The sequence below is a fragment of the Saimiri boliviensis genome, chromosome 5, assembly GCF_048565385.1.
Source record: "Saimiri boliviensis isolate mSaiBol1 chromosome 5, mSaiBol1.pri, whole genome shotgun sequence".
In the NCBI taxonomy this organism is placed as follows: Eukaryota; Metazoa; Chordata; class Mammalia; order Primates; family Cebidae; genus Saimiri; species Saimiri boliviensis.
In genome coordinates this window covers 33330291-33349467 of record NC_133453.1, presented here as the reverse complement: position 1 = coordinate 33349467, position 19177 = coordinate 33330291, and the positions used below count along the sequence as shown (strand labels likewise).

Here is a 19177-nt window from a genome sequence, read left to right as displayed (position 1 = left end):
TAAAATATTCGCTATTCCTGGATCTAAGTGCTTAATATATGAGTAAAGAATTGTACTATCATTTCAGCTATTGTGCATGTTTGAAATTTTTTATAATAAAGAACTTTTGAAATGTGAGTCTTTTATGTGAAGTTCTGAAATTATTAACAATTTGGGCATTTGGACCTCACTTTTCTACTTTGTGAATAGAGGGTTGCTGGGTGAAGGAAAAGCATGTCTTAAAATCTGGCTTCTATGCCCTATTCAGTGCACTGTGTGCTTTCTCTACACACTTGGTCATCATGTCAAAGGAAATAGGTGATAATTATTTCTATATGTGTCAACATAAATAACAAACAGAGAAAGACTCTTTACAAGGAAAGATCTTTATTTGGGAATAAGGCATTGTAATGGGAATTACACATATCACAGTAAATTATGTGTGTATTCAGGGAAGTAAGGAAAAATTAAGGTTTTTAAAGGTAAAAATGAGGAGTAGTACATAATTGTTTTGAAATAATTATCCTTGGCTACAAAGACCAATAACAGGGTGATGCCAGTCTGAAGTTGATCAGGCAGTGGCTGAGCAGATGTCCTTGGAGAAATATCTTTTGAGTAAGGTTGTGATGGCCTTTGTGCAAGGTTGTGGGTTTTATAGAGTCTTTTTTGTTATAAAACATACAAGTGTGAGACCTCCTCTCTTCATGGCATTCCTTGGCTATGTTTGTCAGGGTTTTCTTAATATTAGTGACTCTATTTTCACTCTGACAACTTTCACACATGTAGTTTTTGCTCAGTGTTTGATGAGCAAACAAATAAGGTACACGATATTTTATGCATACAGTGTATCCGGTCCATTATTTACTAGACTGAACCTCTAACATTCTCTCTCACCTGCCATGATCAAATGTCACGTTTCCATATCCTTCCATAATGCAGACTTCTGAATCCCAGACCTGTTAAAACTGCGGTCATCTTTCTGTGTTTCTCATAAGAAGATTAGTTTCTAAATTCAAGATAATAAAATTGCTCAGCACAATAATTGACAAAGAAAATACCTCTTGGAACCAAATACACAGTTTAATCATTGTGGTGGAAGAAGGGATATTTATTTGATTATGAAATAGAGAGAAACCAGGATTTGTTTAAATTGGCAAAGCCAGTGTTGTTTAGAGCTTCTGTGTCTTCTACAAGTCATAACCTTCAAAGTTATTGTTGCAATCACAAATATATGAGGTTGACCATTGTGTTATTCATATTGCACCTCTCCCTGGGTGTCATAACCAGAAGACAGTAAAAACAGACATGAAATTGTTCATTATCAGGGTCAACGTAGAACTAAAAACAGGACCTGAACTGACTGTATTTTGGATTGCTTTCTTTTGGAGGATTTACTCCCCTGAAAAACACTTTAGTCTGCCAACTTCTACAAAGAATTCTTCTACTAGCAAAACGAATTACCACATTTCAAGACATTATCAAATAATCTCATCTAGACCTCTGCTTCTGAGACACCTCACAAAGATAGTATTTTATTCTTTCCTTTAAAACCAAAAAGAAAACTGTGTACATTCCTTCCATGTCATGTTTTCACTCTTTTGTGCTTTGGATTTATTACATTCTCCCTGGATTACAAGCAGTGTTTTAAGTACCTAGAACAGAGCAGACAACATTGAAAATCAAGATTCCTGTTTCACTGGGCACGGTGGCTCATGCCTGTAATCTCAGCACTTTGGGAGGCCAGGGAGGGTAGATTACCTAAGGTCAGGAGTTCAGGATCAGCCTGACCAACATGGTGAAACCCTGTCTCTACTAAAAATATGAAAATTAGCTGGGCGTAGTGCCATGTGTCTGTAGTCTCATATACTCTGGAGGCTGAGACAGGAGAACTGCTTGAACCAAGGAGGCAGAGGTTGCAGTGAGCTGAGATCGCACCACTGCACTCCAGCCTGGGTGACAGAGTGAGACTCCGTCTCAAATAAAAATAATTTTTTAAAAAGTTCCTCTTTCATAGATGTCCCCTCTAGTGGGGAACAGAGGCAGCTCAATACTAAACACAAATACTGAAGCCGTGGGGGTGTGAAGACCCTACCTTAGATATTGTGGTCCAGAAAGGCCTCTCCAGCTAGTGATCTTGGAGTTGAGACCATTCATCAGAGTCAACCACACAGAGATCTGGGCAAGGGCATTCCAGATAGAAGAAACAGTGAATGCAATGGTCTTAGGGCAGGCACAAGCCGGTTGCACTTGAAGGGCAGAAAGCAAACCCAAGTGACTGGAGCATGGTCAGTGACAGAACGAGTGAAATGAAATGTAGGTCTTGGCTAGAAGAGTGGACTTGACTCTAATTGCATTGGGCAGTTATTGGGGGGCTGGAATCAGGAGAGTGGCATGATCTGATTTACATGTAAAAAAGGCCTCTTGGGTTGACATTTAGGATCAGAGACTATCTACTGACATTTAGCCCAAATTCTTCCTGCTACAATTAAAGTGCATTCTCTCTTCTCACAGTGAACAGAAGTTACTTGATGCTGATATCATTTCACATGCCTAAGGAAACATCAGATGGCTAATATCAAGATTGCCAGAACACTGGAATGAATGTAGTAAGAAGACCAGAGTAATAATTATCTACCTGACTTACAATCAGAGGCCACACATGAAAATGAAACCCATTTCCAGCACCTCTTCCCCACTACTGGCCATGCCAGTTCTTTCCTTTATCCTCAAAAATGACCTTACATTCTCATTAGTTCACAAACTTCAACTCCCCACCATGCAATCTGCATCAACAGCAACCTTAATATCCCAGAAGACTGTCTCCAGTATTCGTGGTAGGAATCACGATGGTGATATAAAAGGGTATTAAGATAGGACGGGTAGGACTTCTGGTGAATCCCCTCCCCAGCAAGACAATTTCACAGGTGATAATTATATTTTTTTAAAAAACACACTATTTAAAGTTTCTGGAAATTGTTCCAAGAAAATAGGACAAATGGAAAAATATTCATTTAACATAATCTACCAAGTTTTATGAAAACGGCAAGTGTGCGGCATTTTCGCCATGACCTACTTCTTTAACCCTTCCCCCCACCTACTCAGTTTCATGTCACAGAAACTGTACCCTGACCATGGAACAGCCAAGATAGGGACTTCCTCTCCCCACAGCACACAGTCTAGGACTATGGTTTCCTCCGGGGGTGGGAGGCATGTGGTCAATGGCATTACTCATTCTTTTCCCTCCAGCCTGATGTTGCAGAAGCTCTATTCCAGGCAGGCTTGGCCCTAGAGGACAGGACTCCTTTCCCCAGTCCTACACAATTGTAGCTCACTGAGAATCCTCGGACTCTGATCACCCTTGCCCCAACTCACTCATAGGAGAAGTTCCATGTTAGAAAGGACAGGCTGAGAAGACCAGGGGCTGGCACTCCCTCCCACCAGCTTCCCATCCCACTCACCAAGCTGGAGTATAACCCCTCGCTCTGGCAGTGACACCGGGTACCACCCAGGGGATGTGGTGACCCCAAGGATGTGCAGCTCTGCAATCTCTGCCTGAAGGGACTGACTATTTGGAACAGAGAATGGAGAACTCCATGCCTAAGGATGTTGTTGAAAACAAGGGAAATCTTGGTGGAGAGTAATTAAAAAGAAGCCAGTAGCTCCAGGATACAAGCCAAACAGCAGAGCATTCAGAAGTTTAATAGAAATAATCTGACAAAGAACAACCAGGAAAAGCCCTCCTGGGATCACAGTCAACACAAGATAGACTCCTTCCCCGCACAAGGGCCTAAAACACAACCTCTGACCAAACACTGGCTTGAGTAATAAGCTATTATGACCCAGGGTGACTCCTAGGAAGCCAGGCCTATAAATAAAATCACGCCCACCCTAACTGGAAGACTATGGCATGGCCAAGACTGAGCCCACTTCAGAGCAATCAGAGAAAGAAACTCCAAGCTACTAGTCCATGGCTGAATAGGGGGACACTAAACATAAATTTTCTGAACTATTATGGCAGCCTGTAACACACACATCCAAAGGTAAAGGGTAAAAATGTAACTAACTAAGGGGGCTTGAGTACCACCTTTGGCCAATAAGTGCCTTATATGGACCCAGACCCAGGAGAAACCCCTCGGTAGCCAGGCTGAAAGATAAAAAAAAAAAGTGGGGGGAAATATCTAAGCATGGGCGTCAGAGGTTGAACACTGTGAAAGAAACAGACGTCACAGGATTTGTTCAGTCAAATTATTAAACAAACGACAAAGCATACAACAAACAGCACCACTCCTGGGGGTTGAGAGGGAAGGGAGTCAGTGTCCAGGGTTGCTGTAAAATATTATGACAGTGTCCAGTTTCAACCTAAAATTGTGAGACATGCAAAGAAACAGCAATTGTGAGCATAATTTCCTAGACCTCAGTTTCAAATACCATCCTCCAGTAAAAGGAAAAGGGTCTCTTGAAGAAATAACTGAAACAAGCACATAGGCAGAACCTGGAGCATCTTACAGGGTCAGAAAATAAGGAAATGCTACAAGCAAACAAAACCCCTACATTGATAGGGGTATGTCAAAGGGACAGAATCCAACTGAAAGAGCTCCCAGTGGCCAAAGCTGGAACAATTTGAGCAAAGAAATGAACAAAATAGTATTAGATTATAACCCACGGTATAAAATAAATATTCATGGGTCCATACTAATCTAAAACAATGATTGAATAAATAAATAAGTGGGGGAGAAGAACCAAATCTCGTGGCAGGAGAATATTAGATAATTTATGTAGATATTCTTCCTTTATGAAAGGACCATAAAACCCCAGTCCTTAAATATAAACTGTTCATAATGACTTTCTTCCAAAGAATACTATGGAAGAGGGGTAACTTATAGTGGGAAAAACCTGACAAACACTATCTCAGCCGAGTGATCAAGGTAAATATCAACAGTGACAAATCATGTTGATACTATCTACCCTTTATACAACGTGATGAAAATGACACTTGACATCTATGGTTTTCCTTTAAACCCCTATAACACCACTCTAAGTGGTGTTATAGGGGTTTAAAGTGGTGTTATAGGGGTTTCCTTTAAACCCCTATAACACCACTCTAAGTGTGAGAAAAACATGAGGCAAATTCCAAATTCCAATAGAAGAGCAACCTATAAAATACCTGACTGGTACTCCTTGATCTTGAAACCATCAAGGTTATCAAAAACAAGAAAATCAGAAACTGTCACAGCCAAGAGAAGCCTAAGGAGTCATGCAAACTAAATATAATGCATCATAAATCAGATCTCTAAACAAAAAAAAAGATGTTAAATAAAAACTAAGGAAATATGGGGGGTATACTCAAAAGAACTGAAATAAGGGACTCAAACAGATACTTGCATGTCTACATTCATAGGAACATTCTTCCTAACAGCCAAAGTGTAGAAACAACCCAAATGTCCATTGACAGATGAATAGATAAACAGAATGTGGTACATATATACAATAGAATATCATTCTGTCTTTGAAAGGAAGGAAATTCTGACACATGCAGTAACATGCACGAACGTAGACAATATGACACAAAATGAAATAAGACATACACAAAAACACAAATGTTGTATGATTCCACTTACATGAGGTACCTAAGCAGTCAAATTCAGAGACAGAAAATAGAACAGTGATTGCCAGGAGCTGAGCGAGGAGACAATGAGGACTTAGTGTTTAATAGGCACAGTGTTGAATGGGAAGATGAAAATGTGCTAGAGATGAATGGTGGTGATGGCTGCACAACAATGTGAATGTACTAACGTCACCGAACTTTACACTTAAAATGGACAAAACCGTAAATTTTATGTTATATACATTTTGCCACTTAAAAAAAAAAAACTAAGAAAATCTGAACAAACTATGGAATTTAGTGAATAATAATGTTTCTCTACTGGTTCTTTAATTGTGGCAATTGTCAATACCAATGCAAAATGTTAATAATAGGAGGAACGGGGGACAAGGTATATAGGACCCCTGCTATCTTCTCAATTTCTCTGTAAATCCAAGAAGTGCTAGAAATGAAGTCTATATTTTAAAAGGAAACATAAAGGAGAAATATGAAAAAAAAAGACATGGACATGAAACACACAGAAAATAAAAATTACAAATGACAGATGTAAATCCAACCACATCATTGATTCCATTAAGTGTGACTAGATTAAACAATCCAATCAAAAGAAAGATATCAGATTGGATTCTTTTAAATGACATGATACAACTATATGTTGTTTACAGGAGACATATTTTGGATTGAAAGATACAAATAGGTTGAAGGTCAAAGGATGAAAAAAGATATACAAAATAGATATACAAACAGCAACCACAAGAAAAATGGAGGAGCTATACTAATACCAGACACAATAAATATTGTGGTTATTCTGTTTGCTGCACCAATTAATACAAACCCCTTCTTCTGCAGAACGGACCTTCCTTGAAAATCTGGTTCAGATGTCAAGACAGATACAGGCCTACACCAATGAGGTATAAAAAGCTTCATTACTTCTGTAGTGAGGCTTTCTGAGGGCAACAGGACAGGCTTCCCAAGCTTGTCCAAAATTGAGTTGAGTAAGTAGGGGAAAAAGATTGGTTTGGGGTTTCTATTGTGGCCAGGCAATTGGGGCCAGGGGGAGAGCTCCTGTGTGTCACCATAATAGAGATCTATTCACTTGGGTTGAGGGAACTCCAGGCAAGAGTATCAGCAATGTCTTCAAAGAAGCCACGAAAGCATCCAGAAGAGACGTGCTGCATTGTGACTCATACCTGTAATCCCAGCACTTTGGGAGACCAAGACAGGTGGATCACTGAGGTCAGCAGTTCAAGACCAGCCTGGCCATTGTGGAAAGATCCCGTCTCTACTAAAAATACAAAACTTAGCCAGATGTGGTGATGTGCACCTGTAGTCCAAGCTACTCAGGAGGCTGAGGCAGGAGAATTGTTTAAACCCAGAAGGCAGAGGTTGCAGTAAGCCAAGATCATACCACTCCACTCCAGCCTGGGCAAACAGAGCAAGACTCCGTCTCAAAAAAAAAAAAAAAAAAAAAAAAAGTCTAGAAGAGAAAGAGAATACATTAAACATTTTCTAAGCCCTTCCTTGAGCTTCAATGCTTGAAGGGTCAGAAAGTCAGGTTAGCAATGTGGGAGAGTAAGCGTGGAAAGGAAGAAGCTGACCACACCCCCTTCATTGACTGCTGGCTCATCATCAGTAGCAGGTCTGATCTGCACACACTGCATGACTGACACTAATACAATTTCAATCCTTCTTTCTAGGAACTCTCCCAGCCCAGCAGGAGTGAACGTGTGATGATTGAAATGTGCAGAGAGCACTAAGGGAGCAATCAAGAAGATGACATTTGCACAGACCCTTGATGAACAGACCATCTTCTGGATGGAAGGAAGGACATGTGCAAAGACAAGGTAGCTGAGAAGGCAAGATGGACTTAGGGAATTATAAGACATTTCACATCCTTCCTGTGCTCTTGTCCAGCCAAAAACTGTTAGAAAATGAGATGTCTGCAAATACCAGATTATGCAAGACCTGGTTAAAAAAAAAAAAAAAAGCCTCTACCTGCAAAGAAATAGGTAGCCATGAAAGAATAGTAAGCAGTATTAGTAAATGGCATTTGCATTTATTAGAATTTATTTTTGGAAGAAGTATGGATGACTGGCAGGGACCAGAATGGAGGCAGGGATAATAAATAAGAGATTGCTGTAATAGTCCAGGCAGAAGGCAATGAAGGCCTGAATCAGAGCCAGCAATGATAGCAGATGGAGTGAGGGGGATAGTTTCAAAAGGAAGTGACATATGAGGAGAAAGGTGACCTAAAATGTCTGAGTTCAGTGACTAGATAGATGGTGATACTGTTATCTAAGCATTGCCTGGAGAAGAAAGATGAAGTGGAGTGAAAAATGATGAGATCAACTTTGGACTTGCTGAATTTGAAGAGTTGGCTGTAGCTGGGTAAAGCTGTCAAGTATCAAGTTTGATATTTAGGAATGGGATCAGCACAGAGATCTGGTCTGGTGGTGTCCAGAGATTTGATTCAGTTGCCATGACCACAGGAGGGGCAGTTGAAGCATAGCCATTAATGATCCCTGTGACAGATCCTGTCATTTGGGTTGAATTTCTTAAATTCTTAAAGACATGTCCTGCATACATGTAGGCAATCAATTTAGGCTTAGAGAATTCATCAGAAATTTTCAAAATACTAAAATTAAACACATCATCTTAACAGCAATAATAATTGTTTCACATCCATGAAAAAGATGATACTGTTTGCATCTTTAGAAGAGGTCTAGTTTTGCATCTACTCTTTTGTTGAATTAAGAAAATCCTGTCAAGGCGCGGTGGCTCACACCTATAATCCCAGCATTTTGGGAGGCCAAGTGGGCAGATCACTTGAGGCCATGAGTTCGAGATTAGCCTGGCCAAAAAGCCAAAACCCCATTTCTAATAAAAATATATAAATTACCCAGGCATGGTGGTGTACACCTGTGGTCCCAACTACTTGGGAGGCTGAGGCCACAAAATCAGTTGAATCTATAAGGCAGAGTTTGCAGTGAGCCAAGATCACACCACTACACTCCAGCCTGGGCAACAGAGCAAGATCTGGGAAAGAAAAAGAAAGAAGGAAAGAGAGGAAGAAGGAAAGAAAGAGAGAGAGAGAGAGAAAGAGAGGGAGAGAGGGAGGAAGGAGAGGAAGGAAGGAAGGAAGGAAGGGAAGGAGGGAGGGAGGGAGGACAGGAGGGAGGGAGGGAGGAAGAAAGAGAAGGGAAGGGAAGAGAAGGGGAGGGAGTGGAGGGGAGGGAAGGGAGAAAGAAAAGAAAAAAGAAAATCCTAACTAACCCATAATTACAGGTTGTTGGGAATAGTAGCTGTTAATTGATGGCTCTTTCAGATAGTTCAGTAGAGTCCAAACAATCATAGGTTCAAGATAACTTTGAAGAGTTATCTTGCTGAGAGATACTGTCAGTGTTCCGCCAGATGCTAGATTGACAAGCATATCACTCTCAAAAGTGGAACGTTTGAATGTTTCAACTAGAGCTAATGGCAAATAGATTCTTAAGTCTCTCTTTGGTTGCATTTACTTCTTGAAAGCATTTGTTATTATTCTCTTGTACTCTTTTGCATGTAGGTTTGAAATATGTGTAACGATATATCATTAAGTTATTTTTCCAACAAGCCAAGAAAATTAACTGTTGGAAAAGAGTAAAAATCTCAATAACTAAGCCAGTTGCACCACAGTTTAGTCTGCTAAAGAATATGTGGGAGCTCATCTTTAATATTAAAATGCATGTAGAGTTTTCTTTGTCTTAATAGACTTGGTTCAATCTATTCAAGACACTGAATATATATCACTGAAGATACGTAATTTGAATCAGCTACTTGAAATCACAGAAATGGTGTTTGCTGGAATTATGACATTAAATAAACAACTTTAGGAAGCCATTTTACAGTACCTGGTAAAACTGAAGTTGCACCTACTCTTGAATTCAGCAATTTCTCTTCTAGATAGAAATTGTGCAAGAACTCCTAGCACCGGCAGGAGGAGACATGAACTATTCATTTCAGTGTTGTTTATTACAGAAAAAAACAAAGGCCCTTAATGTCCATCAATAGGAGAATGGATGAATGAACTGTAATAAATATTTACTAAACAAACTTAAGCCTACAAGTATCAACATGGATAAATCCCCAAAAATTCATGTTGAGGGAGAAAGTTACCCAACTATATTAGAGTATCATACCACATATAGCATATTTTAAAACATTACAATAACCTGAACATTATCTGTCCATCATATATATGCAGCAATGTTATTAAAACAGTAAATAATAAACACTCAAATGAGTGGTTGTATCTATGGTACTCAGGATAGGCTAGGCTATGGCGTGTCAATAAGCACATCGGAAAATCCCAGAGGTTTGTAAAGACATACTCCTCATCTGCTGTGAGTCTGGTATGAGTCAAGTGGCACCTGAATCTGGAAACTTGGGACACATGGCCTCCAAGATGCACCACATCAGAGAAGATAGGGGGTGACCACACTTGCTCTGAATACCTTGATCCAAAGGCGGTTTCAATTCATATTTCATTGGCCAAAACTTCATACGACCCCAACTTAGATTTTTTAGCGAGCTCTAACTCTCTGGTATAGTGGTAAATTATGGAAGAGGAGGAAAGAGAATGGGATCTAGGAGGAATCTACAGGGTCCTTTAACTGATTCTGAAATATTGTAACACTTTTTAAAAACCTGAGGGTACTATGGCACATAAACTCTTGATGAAGTCACATGGAAGCTTCATGAAGCTGCATCTACTGATATTCATTGCGTTGTTCTCTCTGGGTGCTTGTTTGTATTATTTCACTAATTTTTAAAAAACTGATTCCATTTTTCCCCTCATTTCAACACATGTATGTGACCTTCTACTTGGTATCTTGTGGACCTTTATAGGGTAAACAAATTTTTTTTTCCACAGTATCTTGAAATTCCAACAATCTGGCTGTGGTTTTGTCATATTCACAAATTTTAACCATTTGTTTCAACAAAATCACGTTAAGGAAGCATACTGTCAATCACCAGTTATTCTCTGGGAATAAAGTTATGAGCGTTTTGGTATCCAGGTACAACTTATTTTATTCAGCACACATTGACTGTACATTTTCAACAGCCAGCCACTATTACAGATTCTAGGAACAAAGAAGTCTCATGTTCTCATGGAACTTACATTCATGGAGAAAGGGGACAGATGGTAAACAAGAAAGCAAAAAGTAAACAAAATAATTTCAGGGCAGTAAGGTCTGAGAAAAAATGAAACAGAGAAATGAGATGGAGAGTTGTGACTCTGATTAGGGAACTGGCACCCTAGTGGCAAGAAGGAGATGATCATGATAAAATCTGGGGAGAGAGTATTCCAGGCAGAAGGATCTTATAGTTCCTTGCTAAACCCACAGCTAGTGCTCCCCCGGCATCCATCATAACACTGCATCTCACAGTATGACTCCTGAAATAATTGCTAATTAAACAAAATCCTCTCTCCTCATAGCATGGAGTTTTAAGAAAATATAACCTAAAGACATCAAGTACTTCACCCTTTTATGTATATGCCACACATATGCCACAATACAGCCCATTGATGTGCACAGGAAAAAAAACACTTGCTAGTCTTCACACATGTGATTATGATTTCTCTTCCATTTTGTATGTCATCGATCTCATGTGTCTTCAATGTGTGAACTGATAAAAAGAATTTTGCTAATGTCCTGTTCCCCTTTATTTCCAGGAATCATGTTTTTGTTTTGTTTTGTTTTTTGTTTGTTTGTTTTGTTTTGTTTTTGAGATGGAGTTTCGCTCTCGTTACCCAGGCTGGAGTGCAATGGCACGATCTCGGCTCACTGCAACCTCCGCCTCCTGGGTTCAGGCAATTCTCCTGCCTCAGCCTCCTGAGTAGCTGGGATTACAGGCACGCGCCACCATGCCTGTATTTTTTGTATTTTTAGTAGAGACGGGGTTTCACCATGTTGACCAGGATGGTCTCAATCTCTGGACCTCGTGATCCACCCGCCTCAGCCTCCCAAAGTGCTGGGATTACAGGTGTGAGCCACCATGCCTGGCAATAATGTTTTAATCAACTGTGTTCACTGGCTTTTTAGCAAAAGTGTGATCTGTAACATTTCTCCTACAAAAAAAGGAAATGTAAAATATGCTATTCTCTACCTTTAGAGACAAAATTACTCACTTATGTACCAGGAATTCTTATTTTGCAGTTGTTCTGAAAAAACTCAAATGGTTTAACAGAGAAAATGTTGGGCTTTAAGGGGACACATACAAGAGCAATATTAATACTACTGAAAATAATTCCTAGTTACTAATATTTATTATACATTTACAATGTGCTTAGTATTGCACTAAATGCTTACATGACTTATTTAAATTTTATAACAACACTATGGGGTAGGCAGTATGATTAAAATTTTGCAAATGGGGAAACTGAGACTTAGAAAATTTAAGTAACTTATCTGTGGCCACATGGTTCTAGAAGCAAAAGGTGAACTCAAGCAATCTAACTCTGTATCTGCACTGCAAAAATCTAACAATACCATGACTATACCATGCTGCTTAGACGAGGGTGGGAGGTGTGGAGTTAAGGAGAAAGTCAAAGTTGTTGAAGGAAAGCCAGGCAACAGAAGGAAGCAAAGGAGAATGTCAAGAAGAGGGATTTTAAGAAGTTGTCGATAGTGTAGCCAGTCCCTGAGAGTGAGAGCCTTCTTAATTCTTTCATCTTACACCCTAGGCATCTCTCTTGCCTTGAGCTAGTCCTGCTCTGGGGAAGTAGAGGAATAATGGAAGATGAAAACAGAGAGAAGGGGAGGATCACATAGAACCCTGTAGGTTATACTCAGAACTTTAGCTTTTACTCTGAGATGGGATGTCATTGGAGGGTGTTAGGAGAGAAATAGCATTATCTAATTTAAGCCCTCAACTTGAATTGTGGGTTGATAACAGGGTGGAGGAGGGTGAGGGCAGAAGGAGGGAGACAAATTAAGAAACCATTGAAGTAATTCAGGCAAGAGTGATAGTAACTTGGACCAGGTGGCAGTGGGATGGTGAGAAGTAGTTAAACTCCAGATAGAGTTTCAAAGTAAAGCTGACACAACTTGCTGTGGGACCAGATGTGGAAAGTGAGAGAAGGGGAGGAGTCAAAGATGATGGAAGCATTTACCTTAAAGTCAAGCCATCTGAAGCCTAATGCAAGGCTGTTGAACTTACGAGTTTAAAAGATGCTGGATGGCCTTGGCGAGAGCATTTCCTGGGGAGTGGCAAGGGTAGAAGTAAAATGGAACTAAATTGAGTAATAAATGAAAGATAAGGAAGTAGAAGTAATAAGTATAAACTTCGCTGTGTGTATGTGGGGAGGAGACTTGATAGTAGCTAGGATGCCCTAGGTTAAGAAAAATGCATATAAATATATTTTAGATGGAAGAGAATCAAGTATGTTTATGTGTTGAGAACAAGAAAGTAATAGAAAAGAGTGATTGAAAGCACTTACAAAGAGTAAACCTCCTGAAGAGATGAGGGTGGAGTGATGTAGCCGAAAGCACATGCAGAGAGCCCAGGTCTGGACACAGGAGGATTTTGAAGGGAAAGAAGGAAGAAAGGAGGGGCATGGCTGTCACTGTTTCTGGGGTGGGAAGGGAGAAATTGAGGGAGTTCCTCCCTGACAGGCTATACTTTTTCTATGAATTAGAAGGTAATATCATGAGCCAAGTGTAAAGTTGTTCAGAGTAAGAAAGGTGAAAATTTTTAACATTCTCTTGGAATAAAAAAGCACAGGATATGGGCTGCCATAAGGACCTTGCAAAAGCTGGAGATTGTAAATATGCAGCTGAATCCATTCACATGGTTGTTAAGAAACTGACTTACATAGCAGGAAACTGCTTATACAATGTACTTCAATCCAATAAACCAGTGGGCCTCATTCCTGTTTCTTATGAATTGATAAAACATGATCTACAGGGCCAAAGCCACAGTTTCAACTATTTAAGAAGAATGGTGCCCACACTTTTCCATTTAAGTCTTGTATAGTGCAAAACTACATCAAAGCCTAGTGCTAAAATGAGTTTAGGCCAAATTCTGATTTATTTCACCAAAGAGCTCCGAATCCTTTGCCTCTCTCCATACACTGTTTTGAAGAATATATCTATTTCAGTTTTCAGTCTTGTCCATTTCAACATCCATTTATCTGGTAGTAATAGACATCAAACAATCATGAAAATTTTTAATCTCACTTGATTTTATTTTATATTTTATTATTAGGCCTAAATCATTTGGTATTTACCTGAAACATAAATCTTAAAATTAAACTATTTCGTTATTGAAACTTTGCCAGTATACTTTTAAGATTTCTGCAAGTCTCTCCCTTTAAGGAAGAGATAATTAAATGTAGTGTAAAACTGCCTTATCATTGCAGTAGTTGTATAATTTTTTTCCATTGGGTAATGTGCTTAGCAACTTGTACATTAAGCCTTCTATTACGATTATATTAATATCATAAATATGCAAAAAGGAAACCACTCTGAAAGTTCAAAATAATAAGAGTAACCTTTCCCTCAAGTAAAACCTTTTATCCTAAGATCTCAATGCACTTTCCCAACAAGCCTGAGTATCCTTGCCCAACCACTTTTGCAAGGAGACAGTTAAAATGCCACCTTCTCTTTATTCACTGACTCCAAATGCTAGTTAGGATCACTGGAAAGCAAAGCAGATGTCTAATCTAATCATTATTTTAATTCTTAACATTTCCTACAGCAGCATTTGTAACCTTTAAGAGAACAGGACCTCTAGTCTGTCAAAAGCCCCAAGTGGATGTTTTCTTTCTTCTTTGCTTTATTCTTTAGCCATAGCTGGGAAGGGGCAGAAGGCTGTAGTTCTGACAAACTCCCACACATGCAACATGGACTCACATCTCTCACAAAGAGACAAGTATGCACACTGATGCAATCATGGCTAGAAATGAATCAGGGCCCTTGAGACGAGAGCTCATGACTAACACTCTCTGAGGAGCCCAGGGGCAGCTTGGCAAACCAACTACATTGGGGCCAGCACAGAACAAAGCACAGGTGAGCAATAAGCTCTATAGCACAGTGTGGGGGTGGGGAGGGGCTGATGCATGTGGTTCCAGGGCTTGGAACACAGCATCTGAAGGCAATTCCCATGTAATTATAGAGTGCCAGAACAGGAAACTGAGCTTTGGCCTGGGTGATGCGTGAAAACTCACAGTAGGATCTACGGTGACTTCCTTTACTTCTCTGGGCCTCAGTTTTCCCATCTCGAAAAATGAGGAAATTGTGTTACACATCAGAAAGACTCCTTTCTCCTTCCACACCCTATGAAATACTCAAAGTCATTTTTTCCTGTTCCCTCAAGAGACATAAAGAATGTCATAAAAAGAAGTGGTGGGAATTGTTCTCCTAAAAAATATTTTAGATTCTCAAAAATGACTGCCAAGTTCTCCGGGTTGTTTCGGACTACTTGTTCTGTTTGAAACAATAAACAAGCAGGAATGGTGGAGAAAGAGAACTGTTTCTCTCTTTATCCTAAAGTACAGGCATGCACTGCAAAACATTGTTTAGGTCAATGATAGACTGCATATGATTATAATACCATATTTTACTGTATCTTTTCTGTTTGGATACACAAATACTTACCATTGTGTTACAACTGCCTACAGTGTTCAGTGCAGTAACATGCTGCACAGGTTTGTAACCCAGCCTAGAAGCAATCGACTAGACCCACACAGCCTAGGTGTGTTGTGACTTTACCACGTAGGTTTGTGTAAATGCACTCTAATGTTCGCACAATGATGAAATCGCCTAATGATGCATTTCTCGGAATGTATTCTCATCATTAGGTAATGTATGACTATAATGTCCATGAAATACATTTTACCAACACATGTACACTTCTGTGGGTATTTCTCTGACAATGTCTAGTCTCCTAGAAGTGCCTAGCATGGAGTGGGGAGTATCCCTCACCACAATGCATAATTCTGCCTAGTCACCACTTTCTCTACGACATCTATCCCCTAAAGCACCTTTTTCCTGGAATCACATCCCAGGGAGTTATTTATTAAAGAAATAACCAAAATCCATAAATTTGTCAGCCTTGTTTCTCACCTGAAGGAGAGGTAAAAAAAAAAAAAAAAAAAAAAACTATAACCTTCCCCAGCTTGGGTCAGCCAGACTTAAATTGAAGAGGTCTTTAAAGCAAATATATGAACATTTGGGGTAAGGGAGGAAAGGAAGGACCCTTGAGAGACCAGTGACTGCTCAGCCTCCAGCAGTGTCTATTACACACAAATATCCCAAGGTTCCTCCTTTGCCTTTGACAAAGTGGGAGGAGGGGAAGGATTGTCTCAAATTTTTCTTTTTAATTGATATGACTGGAAACCAAGTTTTTTCTATTGTGGAGGGTGTCTGTAGTCTTAGTTACTCCCTTCAAATGGAAGAACAAAGCTCCCATGGAGGAATTGGAGAGAGCTGAGCTGACCTGAGCTGTAGGTTGATCACATTTCAAGGTGTGCTTGAATCAATACTACTTTGGTCACCCCTAGACTGTTACTGCAGAAGCCTCCTTACCAGTATAAGGATCCTAATTTGCTCTGCAGTCACTTCCTGGAGTTCTTTGAAAACTCTAAAAGAAAACAAAACCCAGACACATCACATCAGAAAGAGGAGGCATTAAGAAATTTTGTAAGCTTAAGAGGAAGTAGATGCTCGAGTAGGGGAGTTTTTAGATTACGGTGAAAGAGACAGACACAGGAGAAAATAAAGTCAGTTCTTTCTATTTCCAGAGAAAATGAGAAATTGTTTTGTTGAAGATTAAGCTTATATCAGGGCAGAACCAGATCCACCAATAAAGTAGTACTTTTTATGGCTCCTCAAGTGTTTAGTATAGGTATTTTCCACTTGAAGCTAGTGTATTAGCTGTATATCTAAAATTGACATTTGCAAAACCAAACAGGTAAAGGGCCATATTGGCTGTGCAAAATAATTCACTTCCCTAATACATAGAAAATATGATTTATAAAAATCTACTTTTTTTCGTAGAACCATTGAGGAGCACAGCTGTGTTACAAAGTGAATGTTCCTGGACTCAAATATAAAAAAGTAAATCTAGTCAAAATGTATCCTATAGCGTTGTTGAAAGAAATTGCACATATATGTAGAAAACAACTTTACATTAAAAAAAAACTTTACTGTTCATGGACTAGGTTTTACCTAAAGTCCTATTATTTGCAATTGTACTCATCCCACAGATGTTGACACATAATCTATCTTGCTCTTTATAAATCAAGTCGACAACAACTACATGCCTTTTATGTACTCAAAATTTCAAGAGCTCTGCAAGAGGCATACGAACAACGTAAGCATAATGCACAGCTATCCATGGATTTCAACTGTATCTCCAATAAACCTGGTTCTTAAAGTCATAAATGGATGGGCTTTATCTTCTAACAAGCCACACAATCTGTAGCAGATTTTCCAGACGGTAAGCAATGGAATGATTAACTGTCTAGGTTTTCCCAAGACTGAGGGAGTTTCTTGGATGTGAGACTTTGAATACTACAACCAAGAAGATATCAGGCAAACCTGGATAAGTTGGTCATCCTAGAGAGTTGTGGGAGAAATGACATCATCTGATTATATCAGTGTAGTAAACTCATTCTTGTCCTCTGTTCCTTCCTTGTCTTTCTTTCCTTCCCTTCTTATTCCATGTTACTCTCTTTGGGTAACTCTATGGCACAGTGACTAAGAACCAGATTGTGGTTTCCAAATCGATATGGGTCTAAGTGGCTGGGTGCGGTGACTCACGCCTGTAATTCCAGCACTTTGAGAGGTTGAGATGGGTGGATCACCTAAGGTCAGGAGTTCAAAACTAGCCTGGACAACACATTGACACCTTACCTTTACTAAAAACACAAAACTTAGCCAGGCATGGTGGTGAGTGCCTGTAATCCTAGCTACTCGGGAGGCTGAGGCAGGAGAATCGCTTGAACCTGGGAGGCAGAGGTTGCAGTGAGCCAGGATCGTGCCATTCCCCTCCAGCCTGGGTGGCAGAGTAAGACTCCATCTCAAAAAAAAAAAGAAGAAGAAGAAGAAGAAGATATGGGTCTAAGTTCCAGTTTGCTGTGACTTTTTAAAAATCTTGTTCAACCAACTTAATTTCTCCAGTCTTGCTTCCTTATTAGTGAAATGCTGAAAATTATTTGGTTGTGAATGAGAAAATGCATATGAAGTACAAACCATCATGCCTGACACATACACCACGCTTTATACATGTTAGTCACTATTGTCTCTGGATCACGCCCTTAAGGATACTTAGAGCTTCCAATGTTCTGGTTCTAATGAGACCAGTATCAGGACATGCTTTAGACCAACAGGAATTAAACCTTCCCACCACAGCACATTTACAGAGCCATATGCAAATCAATTCTTTGACCTCTCATTAATGTAAAGGCAAAAAGTAGGTATAACCAAAGGTAAGAAGTAGGTATAACTCAAGCAACATCCTGCTTACCCAGCACTTTTCCAACTTTTCTCATGCAATTTCTTCAACCAATATCCTTGCATTATTGTTCACATATGCTTGACATACAAACACATAAAGCCATACACATCACATCAACACACAGACACACACATACACACAGAGGTTTTTATACTGCTGAGCTGGAAGAAGCCAAGTAAAACATTTTTCCTTGGTTTCTAGACTGTTTAGCAAATATGAGGAAAATGACAATGTGGCACTCAACGGGGGACTCAGAGAGACAGGGCCAGTGGGTGGAGGAGGAGAGGAAGTGCTGGGAAGAGAATGGGCAGAAAGGAGATTTTTTTTTTTTTTTTTTTTTTTTTGGCCACAGAGTTTCTGCTAAAAGCAGCTAGGAAGCCCCACGGCTCCAGTGTGCGTGAACTCCTGGTAATTTCCTTGGGGAATCCCGCCTCAGAGAACCTCTGACCCCAGAATTAGAAGGAAGCTGAGCTAGGTGAGTTTCCAAATGGAGGGGGTGGGTGAGTGACTAAAGGCCTGAAGGCCAGCCCAGGCGAGTTTCCCAGTGGGCGTCCCCCCACTGCTCTGACAGCCACAATAGGAACTCAGTCCAGAAGAGGGGAATGCCAAGGCCAGGGACGATTGCTAGTGTTTTCCTTTGTCTCTCAGCTTCCTGTGTTTGAAATGAAGGCATCTGAGGCTTTCTGTGACCACTCTTGTCTGGGATTCTTTCTTCAAGAGATGTTCTTGAATTTGTGAGAACTGCCAGGAAATGGTGTGAGTCATGGCTTCTTAGCAGACAATATTCGGCTTTAGAAATTCCCAGAGAGATGACTTGTTTATAGTAAAGGAAACAGGCTATTCTGAGCTGCGAGGGGAAGAGGAAAGCACTGCTCATTTTTTAAAATACCGTGTTGAAAGGTCATACACGCGGCCAGAGTGCCAGCAAGAGCCTGGTATAGACACTGATGTTAGCAGTTCATTTGCCTACATTGCAGGTGATATTTTTAAGCCTGGCATTTTAAACTGCAAGTTCCATGGCATTGAAATTCCACTCTCAGTTCTTAAGCCCAAAGGCAAAGGCAGGCTCCGAGGAAAGCCAGTGGGGTGGAGGGA

At 39.9% G+C, this 19177-nt stretch overlaps 1 long non-coding RNA gene across 2 annotated transcripts in view; it reads right to left on the bottom strand.

The window, feature by feature from the left end:
- Positions 1-19177, bottom strand: part of LOC120364355 (uncharacterized) — a 380014-nt gene that overhangs the window by 140937 nt on the left and 219900 nt on the right. The window contains exon 5 of one of the 2 annotated variants that reach the window (XR_012517631.1): positions 16150-16204. The exons of the other annotated variant lie outside the window; for it this stretch is intronic. This is a non-coding gene — a long non-coding RNA (uncharacterized LOC120364355). The remainder of the gene's footprint in view (positions 1-16149; positions 16205-19177) is intronic. 2 annotated transcript variants of the gene reach the window in all.